The 16,829-nt window shown below is 34.6% G+C and overlaps 1 protein-coding gene across 1 annotated transcript in view; it reads left to right on the forward strand.

The window, feature by feature from the left end:
* LOC122806629 (nuclear receptor ROR-alpha A) overlaps positions 1-16,829 on the forward strand; it is a 1,380,884-nt gene that overhangs the window by 24,635 nt on the left and 1,339,420 nt on the right. The window lies entirely within an intron of this gene.

The raw sequence follows: 16,829 nt of genomic DNA on the forward strand, positions 1-16,829 counted from the left end.
TTAAGTTTCAATAAGCACATAATCAAACATTTTTCATTTAAGCCTGGATCCATATAGGCATTCAGCCTGATTTGCCACATTAGTGCCATTCTTTCTAACAATAAATTAAATGGACCGCCCCTCATATCTTGGTTGACCTGATCTATCACTTTAAATTTAAACTTGTGATCAGGGTATGCTGATATATGCCTCACTAGAGCATTTTCTTCCTTATGTTGGGTTATGCTTCTAAGGTGTTCATACACCCTGTCCCTGAGTCTCTGATCTGTCTTACCTATACAGAACAAGGGACAGGCTTGGCATTTAGCCACATACACCACTACTTTAGAGTTAAAATTAAATCTGTTCTTACAGTTTAATCTAAAACCATTTATGTCAGTTGTAATTCCCAATTCCATTGCATAGCAGTATGGGCAATTACCACACTGCATCATACCCAATTTCCTTATTTTTGGGTTTATTTGTTTCTGTAATAAATTTTTAAAACTCAATTTTTCGTATTTATGAAGAAGTCCAACGATACTGTTGGATGAAAAGCACTTTATTCTAATAAATTTGCTTCATGCTTAAGAGACTTGGCAGTTCAGCGTTTTTTTTTTTGGAATAGTTGGTAGTCTGCATGCAAACAGGAGACTTGGCATGACATGAGTATACTTCATTGTTTTATATTTATACAGCTGCAGTTAGGGCTGCTGAAAGTGACTGCACAGTATATTCTTTTCATTTTTCATCAATGTCCCTGGAGTGCTGAATCTACCCAAATAAACCAAATGAGGCTTTGAAGTTCAAAGTACAGTGACAAAATATTTTTTCCTTAAAACAACACAATCGTTTTAATAGTACAAATCTTCATCATTTATTTACAGAATGTCTTGTATTTGTTATTGTGAGCTATGTACACAATTGTATGTATTTCTTTCTGCTTTCTGTCAATATTCCATGATTTTCTTCTGCCTTGTGCATGGCTGTAATTAATGTATATTGCCTCGGTTATCTCTCTGGTTAACAAATGTTTTAATTAGCTATATGTAGGTGGTCAATTCCCTGGGATGTGTGTTGCTTCAGACTTAATGTTAGTAAGTCTTGATGATTTTAAACTGTATTTCATACTGTAGGACCTAATGTCTCTGTAATATTTTTGAAAAAAGATGTGAGATTATATTTAGAGGACATCTAGTTGGAACATGATATTAATGCTGTTTTTTGCATATAGTTCTGTAGTGTCATAAAATTGGGGGAAGGAAGGACACAACATCTTGTTTGCCTTTGAAATGACACATTGCTCTAATTGGACATATACAAGACCTTAACATGTTTTTATATTCCCTCCAAAGCAAGTGATCCTTGTGGCAGGACTACCATCAGTCTTAAAAGATTTGCACCGGAGTGTAATATTTTTTCAACTCTGGTGACGTAACTGTAGGATACCATGAGTAACTTTGATTATAACGTCCCCTCAGATGGTATCTTGGTAGTAGGACTGTAGTTTATTTCAAGCTATACTGTATGGTTGTTTTATTTATTTTATTTATTTATTCATTTTTAACTTTAACTAAACCTGCTAGGCACAATTGCCTAATTTCAAGGTGACCTAGAAGCAGTGTCTGGTTTAAATGATGTGCTCAGAGTAAGACAGTGACTAAATGGAGACTGAGTGACTGACACCCAGGACTGTAAGATGAAGCTAATTGGTAGTTGGTATATGTTATCCTTTGTGTTACACTACCTGTTCATTAGGCTTACTAGACTTTGATTTTTGTGAATTTGTCTCTCAAACATTTTTTTTTATTATTTTTCAAATACATTTGAATGAATTGAATAGTATTTATACATAGCCTAGTACCAACCTATGAACCTGTAAGATGTTATCGGCCCTAGGGCCTATACAAGCCTAGCCATAACAATTCCCTGGATATTTCTTCCTGCAATATTTACTTCCCTGGACCCCTGTCTAGCAGGGCGACTGACGTGATCTCGGGGTGAATTTCCTATCTCCCATCCAATCGTTAAGATTACTTTTGAAGAGGGCCAAGGAGGTGCTCTGCTTGACATGTATGGGCAGCCTATTCCAGAGTATGGGGAGTCTCTGGGTCAGGAACCTATCCCTCCAGCAAGTTTTGTTCATTGTGATGACAAGGTTTAGATCCCTGGAGCGTGTGGCTCTGAGGGATTGGGATTTCTTTAAGTGGAGCCTGTCCAACAGCTCAGGGTTTGACATGGCCTTGTGTGTTAAGCAGAGATTGCCTCTGAGTAGACGATATGCCGCAGAGTTTAGCTGGAGTTTTTTTAGATGGTCAGCATAGGGCATCTGCTTTAGGCCTGTGATTCTTTTAGTGAGGTATTTCTGCAGCCTTTCCAGCTGTTGCAGATGTCATGTGAAGTACATACCAAGCAGGGCATTGTACTCTATATAATGGGTCTAATGAGGGATGAGTACAGTGTGCCAATGACCTGCTTTTTTCTGGATGAAAAGCCCTTAGCGATGAGGTGTGCCACATAGAAGGATTTCCTGACTGTTGTGGCAATGTGGTTATCGAAGGGAAGACCACTGTCCACCTGTGTCCCGAAGTCTCTCATCACACTTTCGGTGTTTAGTGTACTGCCACCTATGTGGTAATTCATGGGTACATGTTTTTTCCCAAAGGGAATAACTATACATTTCTTGGCATTAAGCTTCAGCCAGTGGCTCTGGCACCAAGCATCTGTTTCTGTAAGACCCTTTTGTAGAATATCCACATCATTTGGGGATTCAATAATGGCTCCCAGTTTGCAGTCATCTGTGAACTTTGTTAGCCAAATTCCCTTAGTGTTGGCCTGTACTTCAGAGAAGTAGATGCCAAACAAGAGCGGTCCCAGGACTGAACCCTGAGGTACTCCACTTGTCTGGAGCTGGATTTGGAGTCAGCTACTTTTACAGTCTGGGTTCTGTCAGTAAGCTAGTTGGCAACCCATCGAGTGATGTAGGGATTTATGCCCAGCTTAGTAAGTTTATCTACGATTCCAGAGTAGGGAATAAATAACTTAACTATGTACACTGTTTACATTAGCCTGACATTCTAACAGATCTTAATATATACAGTTACTTTATAAGTATGTCCAATCCATTATCAGAGTGTCTGATCAATTATTGTATAGTGTCAATCAAGGATAAGACTTTTCCCCAAGGGTTATTGGTAAATGGCTTTGGATAAATTCTTAGTTCTTTAATTTTAATTTCCAATAATTCTGTTGTCTTTAGTAGGCTGTGGAAGTCTTCCAAAGTTGGTATTCTCTGTTTGCATTCCATCTTCTTGTTATACACTTCCTTGAAATTGCAAGTATACACCATACTAGATACATGTTTGACCTATTCAAATGAGGACCTTCATTCACATTTAATAATACAAGAGCTTTAGTTAAATAAAATGATTCATTAAATAAAGCTTGTAGAAAGTTATTAATACAGTTCCAAAAGGTCTTAACTTTAACACAATAAAAGAAAATGTGGTTCCAGTCTGCATTGTGTACTTACGCACATCTCCAACATATTCCTTTTATGGAAGAACTAATTTTATTGATTCTTTCTGGAGTTAAGAATGCTGTGTGCAAGCATTTCCAATTAAAAACTTTCCAGTATTGTGTAATTTATTGACAATAAGATATTTGTTTTAATATCTTCAGTTAACTGTACCGAGTGTCCTTTTGTTATACATTTCCAATATGAGGTTTTGGGTGTTATTTTATAGTTTATCAATATTTTGTAAAATTTTGAAATGCTGTTTCCTATGTCAAAGTCATTATGTATGATTTCATATATAAATTTAGGTGTTTCTGTAAATGAAATAAATGTTAATTATTCTACTTAAATCTTGCGAATATGACAGGATACTCTGTAAAGTTACAAAAATGTTTGCAGAAGCACTAGAGCCCAATAAACTTTTCTTTAAACTGGAACAAATACCTCTCAGTCTAAAATCGGACGTTCCTTTATTGTTTAACCAGCAATTAAAAGATGCACGAACAGTTGTTGAGTCAATAGTACGAATAAATCCAAAATGAATCAAGCGCTTTCACCCGTTGCTGTGACGGGCTTTGTCAAGATGACACATCTTGACAAAGCCCGTCACAGCAACGGGTGAAAGCGCTTGATTCATTTTGGATTTATTCGTACTATTGACTCAACAACTGTTCGTGCATCTTTTAATTGCTGGTTAAACAATAAAGGAACGTCCGATTTTAGACTGAGAGGTATTTGTTCCAGTTTAAAGAAAAGTTTATTGGGCTCTAGTGCTTCTGCAAACATTTTTGTTGCTTATTGATGCTCTGTAAAGTTAGCCAGTCCTATTGTGGAAATTTGTATGTTTTTATTATTTGCATATCTAAAACTTTTTAGTTCTTTGATACATTGGAGCCAACAAAAAAATCCTTTCTATTCCCAGGAATTAATAATTTCTCTATATATTTTATGTGGAAAGTTCTTTGTGACTATAAATGGTGTTAAAAGATCAAACCGGATTTTTAAATCTATATTTATATTAATAATGTTCCTAAGTGAGTCAATGTAATAATTAATCTTACGAGTTTTAGTGGGTTTAGTTATGTTATATTGCATACTAATGCATGTATGCCATGGCAAATTGTTTTTATCTGTTATTTGAATTTTTTTTTGTAACTCAAATTCATTTATTGATATTACAGTTAGTAATTCTTTCAAATTTGTAGAGTAATTTGGACTTATCCAATCTGAGATTGTTTTAGATAGTGATGCTTTTATATATGTTTCTATATCAGGAAAGCTTAATCCTCCTGTTTCCATGGTCTGATATGTTATATTAAAGCTGTTCTGTTTCTTTTGGTAAACTATAAAACATTTATTAGGCATGAATTTATTTCTTTTAAGTATATTCTTTCTGGTAACAGTTGTATTACCAAAGCTATATGTAGGATCTTGGGCAGTAAACCCATTTTTATTAACTGTAGTCTATCTTCAAATGTTAATATTATTTTGTTCCATTTTTCCACAGAAATTTTAATTGTATTTATGATATTATTGTAGTTTTTTAGACTAATTCATTATTATCCTTGCATAACTCAATTCCTAGATATTTTAAGGTAGATTCTTGTTTCCCCATGAAGTGATCCCCTTAGTGTGCAGTTCTTTTTTTATTTAAAAATAAACATTTTGAATTTGATTTATTGAAATGGAGTCCTGAAGTCATGTGAAATTTGTCAATTAATATATCTGATTTTTCTAATGTCTCTTTTCTATTAGAGAATTTTAGTAATATGTCATCAGCAAATAGCATTACTTTAGAATTGTATTGTTCATAAACATTTATTCCTTTGAGTTTTATATTGTTATGAATTGAATATGCCAATATTTCATTAGCCAGAGCAAATAGAATCGGTGACATGGGACATCCTTGTTTAGTGCCTTTTGTTATATGTATAAATTCAGAAGTATAAGGACCTAACGACATATGCTAAATTGTTTGTATATGTATTCTTTCGGTTATGAACAAAGGATGCAGGAAATTCAGATAGCATTAGGATTTTAAATAAATAGTCCCAGTTTAGGGAATCAAAGGCTTTCTCTATATCTAAGCCAATTATGAGTGTTTCTTTATTTTCTTTATTAACATAATATGTAAGAGAAATTATCCTTTTAATATTGTCATGTGTGTGTCTATGATATATAAACCCAGTTTGATCATTATTTATTGTTTTGGATAGTGGCATTTTCATTCAGTTAGTTAATATTGTCATAAATATCTTATATCCATTATTTAATAATGATGTAGGTATGTATGAGGTACAGAGGTTTGGAGATTTGTTTTCCTTTAGGATTGGTGTGATTAAGGAATATTTCCAAGAGGGTGGTATTAAAGCCTGTGACTGAATTTCTAATACAGTTTTATGGAAGAGGGATAGTATCTTTGAAGGAAAAAGTTTATATATTTCCATAATTATGTCATCTATACCAGGAGCTTTATTATTTTTACCCACTTTTATTGTATCTGTAATTTCTTTGTAGGATATGGGTGCTTGCAGATCTAGTTTTAATTTTAAGGGTATTTTTTTATATTAGAACATTTTTCATCTAGATTTAATTTATCTATATGTATATTTTCTTTTTGGAAATGTTCTATATAGTGATTTCTATAAGCATTAAGAATGTCACCTATATCTGAGACATTTTTCCCTTTCTTTTCATGGAAGATACTTTTAATGTTATTAGCTTTTGATTGTATTTTGATTCTTGTGGATACATTATGTACATATTTGGGGAAGTGGCCAAGGTATTAATTTTTAGTTTTTCTAAAGCTCTAAAGCTAAACTAGTTTATGTGTCAGAATTTCATTGTATTTATTGTTTAATACTTCTACTTTCTTTTTCATCTCCAAATGATTTAGATTTTTTTCAGCTTTTACTGACAAAAGTTTGGATTGTAGATTAATAATTCAAAATCCCATGCTCTGATCTTTTTGTACCAAGTTAGGGTTTTACCATATATGTAAGCTTTTAATGAGTCCCATATCATTATTTTATTTATCTCTGTGGTGTAATTAATATCTAAGAAGAACTGTAATTCAGATAATAACCAGGTTTGAACTCTTTAATTTTAGTGATATATGCTGGAATTCTGGATTTAAAGATTTACCCATTTTGAAGTTTTAGTATCAATGAATTGTGGTCTGAAAAGGGGCAGGGAGTGATTGAGAAATTAATGATTTTAGAATGTAAGTCCTGGGCAGGAAATATTTTATCTATTCTAGTTTGGGTTCCAAATCTGTGATCTTGATGGGAAAACAACAAAGATTTATATTCTTTAAATCTGAAAGTATCTACAAGATGAAATTACCCTACCCACTTGTTTAAAGCTTTTGATACAGCAGATGTATGCAGCGGTCTTTTATTTGTAGTTTCATAAATATCAAATATACAGTTAAAATCTCCTCCTAATATTAAGTCGTCTTTATAATTATTGGAAATGAAATCCAAGTGTTTTTTAACAGTTCCTGTTCCAGTGCCTGGGAACCAGTATAGATTGGCTAGGGTCCATATTCTGTTATTATATTTAACTATTACTATTGCTATAAGGCCTTTTTTATCTTCATACTTATAAATAATTTCTGGGTTAATCACATTTGTTTTCCATAAAATTGTTACCTCTTTTGTCTTTGTCTTATAAGTGGATTGCGCCAATATCATATATTCCTTAGAATTCCATTTGTAATTGTCATTTGTTTTGAAATGAGTTTCTTGAAGGAAGACAATTTGTGCTTTGTTCAATTTTAAATATTTCAGTAGATTTGATCTCTTGCTGGGGTTGTTTAAGCCATTAGTATTTAAAAATAATGAAGTTAAATCCATCTTAGGTTATTTACACTATGTATTTTTGTTTTATTGTGACTATTAAACATTTTTCTCTGATAACTTTAAAGTATATGTTTGAACTTTTAAAGGAAATTAACAGTTTTATACTTTGAGTGTTTACCAATAAAGTAATGTTTTGGTCAGGCATATTAAAAATGTTTTTGTGAAACAACAAATTTAATTAATAAATGTTAACAAAACTAAGATCCGCATTAGCCATGGAATGAAATAATTCCTAATCTGATGGATAAACCTAAATCCATCAGATTATCACTCATACCTTGACAATCCAGAACATCTGAGCTCCATAAATTGAATTATCATATGGAGAATATTTGTAATAGGAATAAACAATATTTATATTATTTTGAATAGATATACTACTATTGTAGATTAGACAGAATTCTAATACAATATAAATGTTTACTTATTGTATAAGCAACTAATATTTACATGAAAGATAGATGACAATGAATTAATTCATAGTACAGTAGGATGTATCATGTATAAAACCTCAGTAAAAGATTATAGCACACAATTGTTTAACATCTTCACCCTTATTGATGAAGTTGTTCAAAACTTATTATTTAATATAAATAGATAGTAATAATATTTATACCTAATGTTTATAATACAATGTATTTTACTGGATATATCAAAAGTTATATTTCATTGTTTGCCAGCATTTAAGTAATCACATTGTTGCTAACTTACTTAAAGCACCAAGTTTGTTTTATGTGAACACTGATGAAAGTTAGTACATATTAATTATCAGTGCATCCCTCTTCCCCCCATTTCCTACACATGAGGATTTTCATATCTGTCATTTCTTATTATAAAATGAGTGAAATTATAGGTTAAAAACAACACATTCACTTATTGTGATTAATGATTACAAGTTCGCTTTCCATATTCATAAATTGCCATTTTATGGCATATACTGAAAGTTTTTAGATTTAAATGGCAACTTTCTATTTTGTATAATCAGCAAAGGTTAAACTGAGTGATTATTGTCAATTTTAATACTGTTTGTTCAGAATGTGATTGTTACATTCTGTGACATTCCTAGTTAATGCTTCTATCGTTTCCCCTGAACAACTTTCTCAGTTTGATGTCATGTATAAAACATTAGTTACTTTGGTAACAGCGTAAGTATTCTGTATGGTCAAGATGGGTTACAAAACCACAATTCAAGTTAAAGCAATTATATGACTTGTTATGCACATTTACTTATATGAGAAAATCATCATGCTTCCCCTTGATGTTCAATATAGTGTATGTCATTTATGACAAGTTAAAACAGTAGTGTTATTATACACAAGCCCATGTTATTAAACTGAGTGTCTGTTGTCAATTCAATACTATTTGCTCAGAATATGATTGTTACATTTTGTGACATTTCAGCTTCAGGCTTGTATTGTTTCTCTTGAACAACTTTGTCAGTCTGATGTCATGTACAAGCATTAGTTACCTTGGTAACCACTTAAGTATTATATATGGTCAAGATGGGTTACAAAAACTACAGTTCAAGTTAAAGGAATTACATGACTTGTTATGCATATTTACTTATATAAGAAAATCATCATGCTTCCCCGTAATGTACAATGTAGTGTATGTCATTTATGACAAGTTAAGACAGTAGTATTATTATACACAAGCCCATGTTATTAAATCCTATTTTTAATATCTAAATTCAGCAGACTGCTTCATCTTATGATTTTTGTGAATTTGCATTGCTGTAAGTGGTACGGGATGGCCCTGTGTAAAAAATCTGTGATGATGATAATGTATTACAATGAATCATGTCTAGCAGTTAATGCCTAGCTTAATAGGCAATGCTTGGGTTGCTTCTTAGGTGAGGATGTGGTACTTACCTGAGTAGGACAAGTGTCAACATTCTGAGAATATTCAGGCACACTCTTCATGTTTGCTTCTGCTCTATCACACGTTACTGGAATTGACCAAACCTTAATAAAAGATTTCATATTTCAATAACATTTTTGTGATGCCTGAGAAAGTAATTTTAAAAATAAGCAGTAACAGTACTTGTATCGAAATTATAAGCTGTCACTTGGTTAATGTTGGGTCACATGGTACTTTTTCATTAGTATGATCAGATTATGATATTACTTCCTTTGCCTACTGATTTCAAAAACATGAAACTCTGTCCCTACCAATATATGAAAGTATAGGGCAGACAAAGTCTTCATTCTTTCTTTCAAAAAAAGTTTACCTCTTTTCCCTTTCCAAATCACAGTACATTATGTGATTCCTTACTGTGTGTAACCTTTACCTTCTTAACCTTAAGTCTTGCAATTGTTAATGCCTGAGTAATGTAAACATCACATGTACCCTTTCAAAGGTGTTCCTGCTTAGGAATCTGTGGATCTTGATTGTAATAGGTAGCTGATTTTACTGAAATTATTGCTGTGTACTTGTGTGTATAATAGGAACTACTGTAATATAGAGGATTAGGTTGCCAGTCGTAACTGATTTATGCCTCAAGACATGAATGCTGAGAATTTCACCTTGAGAGCAAAGATCGAGAGAAGAATCTTGTCATCCTTGTTGAGAATAAATAATATTAGGTTATGATTAGTGACATTATTGTAATTCTATGTACTGCATGGAGCTTTATCTGCTCCAGTACTACTAGTTACAGTAAAAAAGAAAAAAAAATGTCAAGTGTTTTGTCAGCTTTCAAAGCCATAAAGCATTTAGCGAGTGGTGTCAGAAAGGCATATACAGTCCATTATATTTACTCTCCAACTGCCAAGATTTCCACAGAATGTCCAGATTTTTACCTCATATAGTTGGTCAATTCCTCATAAAGTCCATGTTTTTTGGACAAATTTATTAAAGACTGAATGACATGCATTTGAATTTCAGATTTTGTATCCTTCAGAAAATGCAGGCAAGCATACATCTTGTTATTCTAAAAGGTAGTCAGGATACATTACCAACAGAGAGCAGGCAGAAACAAATCTTTTATTCTGCACTATTATTTGCTGATCAGTACTAGCAGATTTGACTGCCCAACATTAGACCTGACATTAATAACTTTAATGGGAGATGCTTAACATTTGTTAAGGACAGGCCTTGAGCCACTCTAACACTTGACTGATTTGTCATTTTCTGAATATCTGAGCATAATAACCATGCTCCATGCACTGCATACTTTTTTATATTGTATATTTTGCTCTATTATGATACAAGACTACAGTTGCAGTCTATATATCACGTGTAAGTTTTAAACTAATGATAATTTAAATTTAAATTAGACTGTGGTGATGTCTGTAATAAACTGTGTTAGAATGGACATTTCTGCTGTCCACTACAGCTGAATGTAAAAAAAAACAAATATGACACAGAAGTACCGTGGATGAAATTTGTGGGTTTCAGCTGATAATGCAAAGGTCATAATTGCTATTGCTGCAGCTTTAGAACTAAAAGGTAATTGAAGGGAACCCACAATAATGTTTTAGATTGTTGTATCTTGGAGAAAGTGGACTCTCAGATATGCAGTCTCAGTTAGTGTGTGTGGTTTATATTCGACTAGTCGATTTAAGTCAAATTTGACCTCTATTTTGTCAACATGTTGGTTGAGAAAATAGATCATCAACAGTTGTGTGAGAACAACAAACTCCAAACATCAAAAAAAAAAAAAACAACAAACAATATGTAAATAGCTCAGGAACACCAAAGGGATGCTTTAAAACTCACATTTAATAGTCAAAGGCAATCCTCCATTTACACATCCAAGCTGCTACAAAAATTAAAAAAATAAAAAATTAAGATCATCAAGACTCCTTCATTACTACCTTTTCTGATGACAGTTATTCAGTTTTTGCCATCATGAAAAAGAATTGGACCATTTTGTGTCAGGCAACTCAAATAAGTGAACTTGTTGGTTCAATACCAAAAATTACTTTTCAAAGGGGGAAGAACTGCAAACATTTATTGGAAAGAAAAGTTGTCAAATCCAAATCATGGGATGAAAAAATGTGGCCTTTGTCCTTACTGTGTGTGTGTATGTATGTATATATTTATATATATATATATATATATATATATATATATATGTGTGTGTGTGTGTGTGTGTGTGTGTGTGTATGTGTGCGCGTGCATATGTGTGCGTGTGTGTGTGTGTGTATATATATATATATATATATATATATATATATATTTTTTTTTTTTTTTTTTTTTTTCCAAAGCACTACAGTCAAGGTGAATGAAATTGTATTAAAACCAAAAGGGCATTTCAGTTGTAATCCTAATAAAGGTGTCTGTTGTGCGGTATGTTTTATCAGTTTTGCCTGTGTAAAAACATAGACATGAAGAAGACTCTGCGATAGAATTTACAAACATATATATGACATCAGGATACAAAAATCTAGTAGCACCCTAGCAAAGCACACCAGAGACAACCCAGATCATTCATTCTTATTTTTCATCATTGACCATATTTGCATGGATGAAAGAAACTGACTGGTCCCTTTATCTAAAAAAGAATGGATTTACAGTGGCAATTGTACTTGAATGCTGCTTTAGCTCCTGGGATTAATGAATATACCTCTATTGTCTGCTTATTGAAACTTAAAATCATTGAGTAGATGATTGTAAAACAATTCCATCTATTGGCTGGGTTGATCTGCTTCTTGGTATGTATGAAGGGGACTTGTCCAGCATGTGATTGGTTGGTAAAATCTGATTGGATTATAAAAAAAAGCTCAAATTTTCATTGCGTTTATCTGAAGAAGATTAAAGTGCTTATCTGATTCATTTTTTTCTGAAATTCTGTGGATTTTAGTTTTTGTAGCAACTTGGATGCATTTTTAAATGGAGAACTGCCCTGTATTATTACAAATGATTTGTATCGCATCCATTTGGTGTTCCCGAGCTATTTACATATAGTTGTGTGAGAACGGACAATCCCCAGGGTTAGTGAATATGCCCTGTCCCTGGAGATTGTGTGATCTCAGAGTTGGAATAAATAAGTAGTAGGGGAGTGGGGGGTGCACTGTTTTATTGTTTGCCTGGTCCAAGGATTAACCTTGGAGCATATGCAGAAGCATGTTGAAGTTTGTTTGTTGACATTAGGGCCATCAATGTAGCAGCTGTTCTGTGGCTATTATAGCCATGTGTAAGGCATAGGGGAACACATATAACAGTAAGTTTCAGAATTTACTGCTGTTCTGCTCAAGTCTTGGTTTATATTTGGCAAGTGTTATAACTTACATTGTCAGGAGGTAACTGAAATTCATCAATGTTTGGAAGAACTGTAGAATACAGAGTATGTTTACATTGCTTATTGATGTTGTGACTATGGCACTGTAAATTGATATTCATAAAAGGAACAGCACTTTCCCATTGGCATTGTGCAGTAAGAAGTAATGGATTTCTGCTTGGTTTTGCAGTTCAGTGCACTATAGTGCACCATAGTTAAAATATGAATGAGTATTCCATCATGCTGTTGACAGTCTGCAGTGGATTGGAGGGGGGCTGCTGTGCACCGTAACAACATGATCCCTGCAGGAAAGTGGTCCCCTGTTGCAAGGCTAAGCACTGTTCTTAGTCATGTTGTCATACAGTGGTCTGCTTCTTCAGCAGCCAGTGCCCCATCCCCTGACATGTCACATTTTAAGCTTGGTTTGCAGCATTGTGAATGAAGAGTATGATGACCGTCTGGTCATATACGGAAAAAGTGCACAATGACGCATGCAAGTGAACTATAGCATTGGATGGGAAACTAGCTATACATCAGCTCTTCCTCAGTGTGTGTGTGTGTGTGTGGGGGGGGACTCATTGATGTGACAGTGTGGTTTTATTTAAATTCTTCATATTGGGTTAAATATTAAGAAGCATACCATCACTGTTGCAGCTCTGTGCTACATGATTTGGGGGTTCTTTGTGATTCATAGCCAGGACCTGTGTAGAAGAATAGAGATGACGTTTCTGGAATGAAGTTTTGTTGTACATATAGTTGTTTTGGACTTTATATGTAAAATAAGTTTAACCAAAATCAGTAACCCTTCCATGAGTAAATGGGAAGGTCATTCAAAGAAGGATGACTTTTTGAGATTGCTATCTAATATGTTTGTAGATAAACATATACACATCCCTTTTACATTTAAAAGAAGTGAACCAAGATGGACTTTTTTAAAGTAAATCTATGCATGAATAGTTTTCCTCCAATATATCCCCATCTGTTACCTTGTTTCTCAAGAAGATATATAGGAAATACTATTCTGATAGTGAAATTAGTTGGTTTAAGTGAGGGGTGTACTTTCCTGAAGCAACTGAAAGATAAGATTCCAACTCTGGTGATGCCTGCCCTGAAATGCCATCCAAGCCTAACTACATTGAAGCCCATACAGAAATCCTGAATGCAAAACATTGTTAAGGTATGCCTCTCAATGCCTCTCAGTGTATGTTATTAAGTTGGAGGGCATTTGTTGATAACTGAGACTTTAGTTCTTTCTCAGTCATTGAATGTACCCACAACATTCATTACCCTGTGATGCATGTTTTCATGGAGCCTTTGTCAGTAGTATGCGCTGGTTTGTTGTTACTTTGGTTTTATTACCCATTTAAGGCTGACACACTTTTTCACTTTTTGTATTGGTGAGGATATTGGGCTTGAACAGAAGCAGCATATCTGGACAATCTGGTATTTAATGGCACAATAAGTGAGAAAGAGATCTTGCCTCAAAATTATTTTAAGACACCAACTAAAGAATGAGAGCTTCCAGCCTTTCTTGGATGGCCCAGTTCTAAGGGAGTGGTTACCTCTTTAGACTGCGATGCCTTTATTTTGGCAAATGAGTGGACTAAAGAATGGATTTCCTGATCAATATTGTCATGTGATGGACAAATGAGTTGGAGCTACTGGCCCAAATACCTAGTTCCTTGACTACATTTTTATTTTGTAGTGGTTATATTATTTATATAGTATGATGAAGGGAGGTGTGGTCTACCAAAAGTGATAATACTACACTTTTTACCACTTAATTTTAGGCCCTTTTTAATACATCAAGAGTTTACAAGGGTGAGTTCATTCTTGAGGGTTTGATTATTACAACGTGTCTTAACCCCTATTTTGCAATCTGCAAACCTTGTCAGCCAGAGTTCTTTGTTCCATGTTTGGATAATCTAAGAAGTAAATACCAAAAAGAAACACTCCCAAGACTGAGTCCTGAGGGACAGGTCACTTTTATACTTTTTATGAGACGGCTGACATTCCCACTGTGGGGGGGTAGCGTTTTCCCATCAGTTTACTATTCATCTTGCACTTTTGGGTTGATATTATTTTTATTTCTAAAATTATGTAGCTTTTGTATGATGCCAGAATGGGGAATACCTTGGCCTGGCCAAGAAACACATTGTGTACTGCATGGCCATTATTTATAGCCGCAGTAATCCTTTTGAAGAAGTTTGCCAAATTAAGTAGATAGGATTTACCCTTCACAAAACCAAACTGTTGGAGGTCAAGTGTATCAAAATTCTTGATATTACAGTTCAATTCATTTATAATACCTTCCATTGTTTTGCAGATGAGACTTGTAAGGCTAATAGGTCTGTCATTACGCAATGAGTCTTTAAAGGCATGTTTAACACTATTAATTAAGCAACCAAGTGCTAGGTCCCATGGAGGAAATATTTTTTGGTCATATCTAGCACTTTCAATAAATGATCTCTAGAGGTAATTGGGGGAATAAAGGAATCTGATATTTTGGGACTTTGAACAGAAGTCTCAGGATGAAGCTGGCATTAAATTTGCTTGCATGCATCTTGGCAAGGTCAGAATGGGAGGAATCATTTCAGTTAGAGCAATATAAGCTATATTTTTTTCAGTTTTCTAACCTAGGTAAATGAGGATTTATTATCTTTGGCTTCAGAGCCAGCTCCAAACTCATGGGCTCCCTTAGTAGATCTGATAGTGTATGTGTGTGTGTGTGTGTTTGTGTGTGTGTGTGTGTGTGTGTGTGTGTGTGTGTGTGTGTAATGCTTTTGATATTATCCCTAAGGAGAGGGGTTTTGAATCTACTGTATAATTTGAGCTTATTTCTTTTTAAGGCTTATTTATGGTAGGTAGGCCACCAGGATGGTTTATTTTTGAAACTCCCACAATTCTAGGAGGGACTGCTAGCTGTATGCATATTTTTAAATGGCTGTAGAATTCATTAGTGAAGCATGCTGCTGTATCAAGGACAGGAGTGGTGCAGTCATAAGCGAATTTCAGAAAGTTCCCTGATTGGGCATCTTTAACTGCATGCCCTAAGAGCTGTTAGGTCCTGTAGAAAAATCATTAGACAAAAGTAATCAATGCCCTTCCATATCACTGTTACAGTATTCATAACCAAAGGGATCTCCTGCCAAGAATAGCCCAACATCTGGCCAGTATACCAAAGCTTTTAGTGCTTACAAATAAGTTCTCCATTGGGGTTTTTCCTTATTTTCTTTTTTATTTAGTTCTGTTAGTTTCATGACATCCAGAAAGAGAAAATGTCATTGTGGGGGGCAGAGTGTCTTTTCTGTTGGATGCTTCCCGTGACCGCATGCAGTGTTCTGTCTGCCATGCTTTTGCCCCTAATTCCCTATGTAGTTGTCTGTCCTCCTCATTTATTTACCTTGAAAACCAGCGTCTTAAGCTGTGGGGTCAAAGTGCAATGGCAGAGTCTTCCCATCCTGAGTGTCAGCCATTTGCCAAGAAAAAGGCCAGAGAATGTAGGTCTGATATGGCTGTGGGTGTCTCATGGATAGCAAAAGCCCAGAGGATCATCTGATGGTTGTCTCAGATTCCTTGCCATGACTCGTCAGTGACCACATGAGTCCAACTTCTCACACATCCTTAGAGGTTTTACAAACATCTGCTCCTGATGTTGAGGGGGAATCTCAGCTGATTATTTCCAAGGGACTGAGGGGGATTGCGCAGATCTTAGGGAGGAGATCCCTACTATTCTTATTGAATATCTCCAGGGATCTGACTCTCCAAGGGTGTTACGTGCAGATGTCCCACAGAAAAAGAAACAGAAAACCAAGCATATTTCCCATGTATTTAAGGATCCACATGTGAATGGCAGGATTTTACTAAGGGGTTATTTAATGCTTTAATGGTAAAGCTTCATCAATGGGTGTATATGCCTGTCCCTCCCTAGTCTTCCACTCTTCTTAAAAGACCCAGGAAATTAGACTCTTCAGATGAGGATGTGGATTCTGGGGAAGAGTCCCTATCATACCCTTCCCCCTTGGACTATGGTTCAGAGGAAGAGGATTCTGTAAGTCTAGATTCTTCTTTTGAGAAACTCCTTTGGGGATACTGTTGCCTGCATGATGGATTTTTTTAAGTGGGATTGTTCTCAAGTTTCTGATTTTCAGAAAAGATATTATGAAATCCTCCAGATGGAGTCTCCTAAGCCATCAGCTGCTCCCCCTATTCTGGCTGGCCTACTGGCTACCTTTTCAGCATTTCA

This window comes from Protopterus annectens, chromosome 7.part0 (genome assembly GCF_019279795.1).
Source record: "Protopterus annectens isolate FY-2018-M chromosome 7.part0, PAN1.0, whole genome shotgun sequence".
NCBI classification, from domain to species: Eukaryota; Metazoa; Chordata; order Ceratodontiformes; family Protopteridae; genus Protopterus; species Protopterus annectens.